The sequence below is a fragment of the Magnolia sinica genome, chromosome 17 (assembly GCF_029962835.1).
Source record: "Magnolia sinica isolate HGM2019 chromosome 17, MsV1, whole genome shotgun sequence".
Classification (NCBI taxonomy): domain Eukaryota; kingdom Viridiplantae; phylum Streptophyta; class Magnoliopsida; order Magnoliales; family Magnoliaceae; genus Magnolia; species Magnolia sinica.
In genome coordinates, this window is record NC_080589.1 from 53,870,283 (window position 1) to 53,878,434 (window position 8,152).

The 8,152-nt window shown below is 36.2% G+C and overlaps 1 long non-coding RNA gene across 3 annotated transcripts; it reads left to right on the forward strand.

Annotated features, from left to right (window-relative positions):
* The first annotated feature begins 1,027 nt into the window (after positions 1-1,027).
* LOC131231073 (uncharacterized) lies at positions 1,028-6,297 on the forward strand. Of its 3 annotated transcripts, XR_009164184.1 has the most exons (6): positions 1,028-1,325; positions 1,446-1,847; positions 5,076-5,148; positions 5,626-5,791; positions 5,881-5,955; positions 6,117-6,297. It is a non-coding gene; the product is annotated as an uncharacterized LOC131231073 (long non-coding RNA). The 3 variants fall into 3 exon arrangements; XR_009164183.1 differs by having other exon boundaries at positions 5,881-6,297; XR_009164185.1 differs by having other exon boundaries at positions 1,145-1,325; positions 1,446-1,505; positions 5,881-6,297.
* The last annotated feature ends 1,855 nt before the right edge of the window (positions 6,298-8,152 follow it).

The window sequence follows — 8,152 nt, forward strand, 5'->3', positions numbered from 1 at the left end:
GATGCCTTGATTTTACTTGAATTGAGTTATCAAGCTCTTAAATTCGTCGTCTATTTATAGTTGTAGAAACTCGTCTACGACTGGTCCTGAGGACAGTACGACTGGTCATAGGACGAACTGCATTTTAAAATTTTGAGCGCGATTGGATCAGACCGTTCCATGACTGGTCGTAGGGTGTCCACGACTAGTCGTGAGCCCTCCACAACTGGTTGTGACCAACCCATGACTGGTCGTGAGGCACCAGGAATGGTTGCTGGAGTTTGAGTCGTAGAACCAGGACTGGTCATAGGACGAGTCGTGTATTGTTCACATGACCAGTCGAGAAGACTCCAGGACTAGTCGTAGCTCAACCAAAAAATTCTAAAAAATTGCAACAACTCAGGACTGGTCTTGAAATTTCTTGGTCTGGTCGAGCCAGTGCTAGGACTAGTCGAACAGGGTCCAGGACTAGTCTTAGAACAGTCCAAACACGTATAAAAAGATTCAATTTGAATTATGTATACAAAATGACCTACCCTAAGGTCAATCTAAGGTCATTCATACCTTAAATGTGAATAATGGACATTCAATCTTCATAAGATAGTTGACCTTTGAAGATTCTAAAACTTGGGATCTCTATACTTGATGTAGTATTGAACTTGAGATCTTCTAGAGCTTGAATTACACTTCATTTCAAGTTATACACGAACTTGAGTTTTTGAAAAAGATCACTTCTTTCGTTGTAGCTTGTACTTGCATTTCTTGATATGGTTTGAAGTAAATCTTCGTTCTTGACTTGAAGCAACTTGTTTAGAGAAGTGATGCAATGTCTTGATCATATATACCAATGAGCTACACAAGACATAGATTGATGTATTGGCACCACAAAATTTGACAACCAAAGGAGCATAAAACCATAGCACTTACAGTTTGGACCCCTTAAAGAGATTCTTGGAGTTAATATCACCTCTTGTGGGGTGGCTGCAAGGACAGTGAAGTTGTCCATCACCACTTATATCATTTTTGTTCTCTTTGTGTTTCTCCATCTTTGGCTTGTTTTTTGGCGTATTTTAGTTGAATGTCTTTCTTCCTTTAGAGAATGCTGGATCAAGCTGAAGTTGTGGAGAAATCTTCAACATTAACATTACACAAATCTATCATTGGGGATCCAATATGTATATTATGTCTATGTCTTTTCTTTAATGCAAGTCCAAATCCCACTCATAATCAATTGTGCTTGATGGAACTTCTGTTTTTGTTTCTCGATCCTCTAGCCTTTACTTATCCAGGTCAGGTTGTTCTACAATGGTTGTGCTGTGAAGAGTACCTTGCTTTTCAATAAAAAGGTACAAGTATTTTCATTTTCATTTTCATTTTTTTCCATCGATTTTTAGGTGAAACTTCTAAAGATAATTTGAGATTTTGGTTAAGACCATTATTAACACTTGCCTGATTGGTGTGGACAGAGCTGAAAGTTAAGATGCAGCAGGACTCTAATTGCAGCGGGTTTCTTGTAATTGTTGAAGGTAATTGCTTTCTTGTATCTCGGTTTAAGATACTATGTGTGTTGAATATAATTTAATGAATGGTATCAACTATATAAATCCTTGAATTGGTGCAATTTGGTAATGGATCTATGCTAATTAGTGGCCCACCTCTTGAATGACATCTGGCCCAAAAATCTAGCTTAACGCTCAAGGCTGGAGCCTTTTGTAGCTATAGTTGGTGTAATAAATGACCTGATGAGATACTTGCGCAAATGCTTCCTTTGCTCCATTGAATTACCAAAATTGGGAGATGCCATAAATGAGCAGAGGGCTACTCTACATTCTGCTCTAGAGAAGTGCCTTGTACAGCTAGCAAATAAGGTGTGTTAATCCTCTCTACTCTCCATATATTAATAAAAACTGCAATCTCCTTTTTATGTGTTTTCAAAACTAAAGGGAGCATCTTGGAATCTTGTGACCCATAGATGTTTCCGATCAGAAAATCTCTCTCTCTCTCTCTCTCTCTCTCTCTCTCTCTCTCATTTCCTGTTGTGGTGTTTAGGAATCAAGGAAGTTGTATCAAGCATTTTGGCATTTTGGGATCCTTAGTAACAATTCCAAAAAAAGAAAAGTTGTGACGCTCCAGCAGAGTGTAATGGATGTCACCTTGTTAGATTTAATTATTCTGAAGCATTCCATGGGATTCCTATGGTAATAACTATCATCTCCATTTCAGCTTGTCTATTCATCTTTGAATATAGAGATGCTATCTCATTCAAGTCTTCGCTTCTATAAAGTTGGTCATTTAATTTCTGTATAAAGAGAAGTACCTATCAATCATTACACTTTTCCATACATAGTTACTTTTAGATTAAAGTTGATTCTGAATCCAGGTTGTGTTTTCCATACATAGTTACTTTTAGATTAAAGTTGATTCTGAATCCAGGGTGCCAAACACAACCGGAGGATTTCAAAATTCAGAGAATTTCAAATCCATGGGTTTTGAATCCAGAGGTTCCAAATCAACACTCCCAAATTAAATAGGCCATAATATGCAGCCACCTGACCACTGGACTAACCTGATTCTTGGGCGATAGCATATAAATCGTAGTAGATATCTGATGAATGGAACCGAACTCATACCAATGTGACAGGGTGGCACATGTTGTGGCATGTGCATTAGTATGCTTGTACACATGTGTGATCTAGCAAAGGTCTTTCTGGCCCACAGGTAACCTGTGGAGATCTTTTTGTCAGGGAGGTTTGATGGCCTCGCACACGTCGTTTACTCGCAGCACACATGCCGTCCTAGCAAGCATGCAAGATATCAGGCAAGTGATAAGGTGGCGCTTGCTCTGTACACCATATACATAATTCACACAGGATTATAATCATTGTGTGGGATCATGTGGACCAAAACTATATCGAAAAGAAAAGAAAAAAGGACGCTTCAAAAGAATCTTCCCACTCTTATAACAGAGACTTGGTTTTATACGGATTTAAAGTAAATTGGATGCACATGTATGCAAATGGAAGTGGTTATGTGTCTGATGCATGCTGCACACCTGACACAGATTGCTAGGTGTGGTCCACTAGTGAGAAATTCACTCTTTCTGTCCGTTTTTTCATATCAGGACATGAGTCCAAAATAAGATAGATCCAAAACTCAAGTGAGCCACATGACTGGAAAGACTGAATATACACTGCTGAAACACTGGTGATCTACCAAAGTTTTGGGTCAGGCTAATATTTTTGTATATTCAGTTCATCTCAACAGATGGGGTTAGCATCATAAAGTAAGTGAGAGTTGTAGATATAGGAGGTTTCAAATCCCATTAAAGATGGGGTTTGAAATTCATAGTGAAAGCTTGGATTACATCTATGCCCAAAAATGATGAAATGGTCAGTCTCGAATGGGCCAAAAGTACAAGATTAGGTCCGAGTGACTAACCAACAATTTTTAACCGTTGATCTATATGGACAATGTTTGGCCAGTGTTGATCATCGTATTGAAGTAATTATAATGATACAATTGATAATCTAATTATTTGGAATATCATTAGTGGCCATGTGTCCAATAAATTAATAGTCTAGTAGCGCATATTACACATGCAACTTGTGAAAGGATTTTAGATGTAATCCAAGCTTTCACTATGAATTTCAAACCCCATCTTTAATGGGATTTGAAACCCCCTATATCTAAAACTCTCATTATCTAAAACTCTCACTTTATGATGCTAACCCCATCTGTTTTTAGCTTGACAATTTCTTTCACGATGCATGAACTTGGTTTGTCTAAGAAATTTCTGACAAGTCCTTGAAGGTCAAATTCAATTATAACTTATGGTTTGGTTTAATCATATACTGGTTCTTATCTTAGACATTTTAACATATATTCATGTAGTACCTTGTACTCAGTTGTAGATAGTTTGCAAATGGCAAGGTTTTGAAGATTACAAATATAATTGTTGGCATATCTTGAAGGATCCAACAACAGAAATTAACTTTTCAACTCTCAAAATTTACCTTGGAAGGTTTTAGTCCACCATTACTGTAGGGCTTTTAGATTGTATAGCAGAGGTATGTGCAATAGTGTATGGGCTTTGTAACTGTTATAGCTTGGGTCATAGAAATTTGCAGGTGGAAAGTGATTCTATAATTATTTTTGAAGGGATACATGTGCAATTAAAGGGCCCATGTGGTATTGGTGGATTGAAATTTAGAAACATGCATCAATTCATCCATTCTATCTGAGGGGCGAACTCAGTGGTATTTGTATATGTTTCCGTCCACAAATGTTTCTAAAGATAAGCTACACAGAGGAAATGGAGAGCTTATCTATTTCCTGTTGCATTCATGTTGGCTAGATCATCTTATGTTGACCTTCTCCCATGTTTAGCAATGGCTCATTCAGCAATTTTCCACGTGTTGCAATTATCAATATAGGACTCATGGTAGAATTTGTCAATCTATGTCAATTTTAGTAGATCTTAAATATTTCCTAGTTGCAATTTCAATTTTTCCTTCAGCATTAATGTTCAATTTCTTGTTGGTATTTGTTTGTGTTACTTGCAACCTATGAAATAACATGTTTGAGTTGGCAAATCGGTTAGTTGGCAATTACAAAACTGATAACGACACAAATAGCATTACCATCAACCCAGGGAGTTTCACTGTTTGTGAGAAAGTAGCTTGAGCTGTTATTTACATGGATTGCACGAGACCATCTGCAATGTCATGTTGTTTCTTTGTTAGGATACTATTGTAGAGCTAAGCTCCTTAGCATGTAAAGGAGATTGCAAATACCTCTTTGGCAAATACCATAGAAGATTTTTTATCTTTCATTTTATAGGCATCAAAATATCTTGCTTGGTTGCCTGTCATAATCAATATTCTGAAGTTTAAAATCAGTTTGGAAGTTTGATGTCTGTTAGGCCGTAAATGTTTCGATTATTTTGCCTGATTCATGGATGTTTATGTTCCTCAGCAATCCAGCTTATGAAATTGTTGACTGTTGTAAGATCAACCTTAGAAATGACAAGCTCATGAAAGGGTTTGGACAATGCCTATGATGAGAACATTTAAATCTGAAATTTTATTCATGTGCAGCAATTCATTAATGAAAAATTGGGTGCTTCTGCTTGTAAGCAAATCACCTTGACTATCAAACTGGAGAAAATATGTAAGTTTTGGAAATAAGCTGATAATCACATTTTATTGTAGATTAATTCAGCCCCTTGTTATCATCTTTATTTTCATAAGCCAGGCTACTGTTCATTTTTTGTAAAATTTTCTGAATTTCGTTAACTCATCCACATGCCGATGTTGCATGGCCTGAAACCTACACTTACCATTCATCTCAACCATTTTGTGTTGGTCCATTTTTCTGGCCATTAGGATTGATCAGCACATTTGCTAATCTTATAGATAGTAACGTTGATCCGAACGTCATTCAGTCTCATATCTTTTATTTTTTCACTGATCAATTGATGCTTTCCTTTATTTCATTTATAGTTTTAAATTTTCGTAGTCTGCCAATCTTGATTAGATAGTCTGATTCTCATGCTTTGGTTTGACGAGTTTTATAATCTGATAAGACTTCACATTGTTGATTTGGTTTTGAGTCAAGGAGGTAACTTGATATTTTACTTTGAGACAGGTCAATCATCATCCAATGATTGTTGCATGCCACCATGAAGGTAGAGGATGGAAATTTTGGGGAGAGTAATCTGAAAAGCAAATTTTGGGGTCGTTCAATCCAGCTTGATCCTGTTGGTTTTCTAACTCTCGAGTTGGATGATGGTGAAGTTTTTCAGTGGAGTAAGGTATGAAAATCATGAATAAAAATAGTAACATTTGTTTCCTCATGGGGTTCAAGCTAAAAGGTGTATTTCTTTTTTATTTTTCCCTCCAGGTAACAACTTTTGTGTTCTACTAATCACCAATCACCAAAACTTGGACTATTCCTTTTCAGGAGATAATTGATATGGTGAGACCATTCCTTTTGTGTCAATTTCATTCCTCTTTGAGTTTTTATTAATTCATTAAGAAAAAAGAAAAGAAAATGATCATACATGATGCACTTCTTTCACTTTATCTTTTTTTCCCCCAATGGTCATTCTGATTTATGAATGCCATGACTACTTGTAGGATGATGGAATATATGAAGCTGTTGCAGGAAGTGACTTTCTCATTACTAGAGTTGCATTTCGAGATAACTCTTCAAAGTACTACATAAATGACCGTGGAAGTAATTTTACAGAGGTCACTAAGAAATTGAAAGGAAAAGTAGTGGACTTGAACAATTGTAATTTCAACATTATTGTAATTGTAATTGTAATTGAATGAATGAACGATTGTAACTAAATGAATGAATGAATGATTATACAGGTGGTAATTAAATGAACAAATGATTATAATTATTTTTAAATGTAGGCAATAGCTACGGATATTGACTGTAACTGATAATCTAACAATCGTACCTGTTATTAAATTCGGCATATAATTGCTACGGATTATCTGTAGCTATTGTAATCTATGGCTATGGATTAAATTCGTAGCCATAGATATAGCTGCTACGGATTATATCTGTATATACTTTTCGCTACAGATATAACTGTTACGGATTATATCTGTAGCTATTGGTGTTTTTAACCTATTGTTATGGCACCTACAACTACGGTCGTGCTACGGATAAAAGCCGTAGCCATAGGTCTATGGCTGCGGCTTTTATCCGTAGCCTTTGCCTAATTTTCTAGTGGTGGATATGTTGATTTAGTATAATCTCATTCATGTTTAATACACTAATACGGACAACATGTAATCATCATTTTTTATGTTGCATAAGTGATGTGACAGATCTTGAGAGTTGAGCCTTTGCTCGACCCTTGAAATTCGGGGCATTACATATTCCGATCTCTTTGAGATGTTTCTAATTGAAACACACATCATCTATGATTTTCCTCTAACTCATCTACGTGGCTTGATCATAATTTGGCCACTTTGCCAATGTGCTTTTAATGTATCCAAGTCTGTCCATATGGCCTTGAGAATGTACCTCCAAATAGTGTTACTTTGGTTGGGATATGGAGTTTGGAAAACTATTTAAACAAAATAAATTTAAATTGAGAATAAGAGAAAACTTATCAGTTTATATAAGTCAAGGCGTGACGTAAGTCACTCGACTTGAAATCGAATTTGCTCCCCTTAGACAATGTCTCAAGTGTAACAAGTTTCCAGAGCAATAAACCTCCAGGATACAACAACTATGACCCGGTCCCAGCGGTGCACTTACTGTACACGAGCTCGAACCACTTGTAATATTAACACGAACTAGAAAATACTTTAATACATTTTTAAGAGAAAACCTGATTTTCTAATCCATCTTAAAATCAAAAAGTATAAGTGTATTTATAGACTTTGTGAAGACACCCAGGGGTATGGAGACACCCTTTTAAAAAGGGTTGTGACTTTTAAGTTTAAATTCAATTGGTGCGACCCTTAGGCTTTAAAAGACACAACTTTTCAAAATAAAAATTTAAAGGATTCAACCTTCCAGAGTAAAGTGAAAAGACACATGCAGAGAGCTCATGCAGACCTATGACCACCACCATGGCCAGTCCCAACAGATATTTTGAAACACTAAATTATTTTAAAATACAACAACTTTATCATAACCTTCTTATGTAGTGTAGAATAATAAGAGAGAAAGAGTCACTTATGAAACTAGCATGTTCGTACATTAACCGGATTGAATTAAACTGTTACTTATAGGTATTTGATCCTATGGCACATTTGGCTCGATTCACACATCAGAATGATAAAGCACTTGTGATCTGTGCGATCATCATGCAAGATCCTTCCAATCAATCATTGATCTATCTCAACTACCATGCATACGCTTACACAATCTAACTAGTTATAAAGTTAAATTGTCTCAATATCTGACCGAGATTTCATCCTAATCATTTCATAAACGAGAAGGGGTTAATATGAGTCTCATATGTACATGCATGCCTTACTCGTGTGTGTAACATTGGCAAAATGATCGACAACATGTGAAATGGGAACAGAGCTTTTTAATAGACGATTATTAGCCACGTCTCATTGTGATCGCAATCCTTCCCATTAATAAATATGTCTACATGACTGCAAAGTCTAACAACCTATATGGTGGGACCCACGGC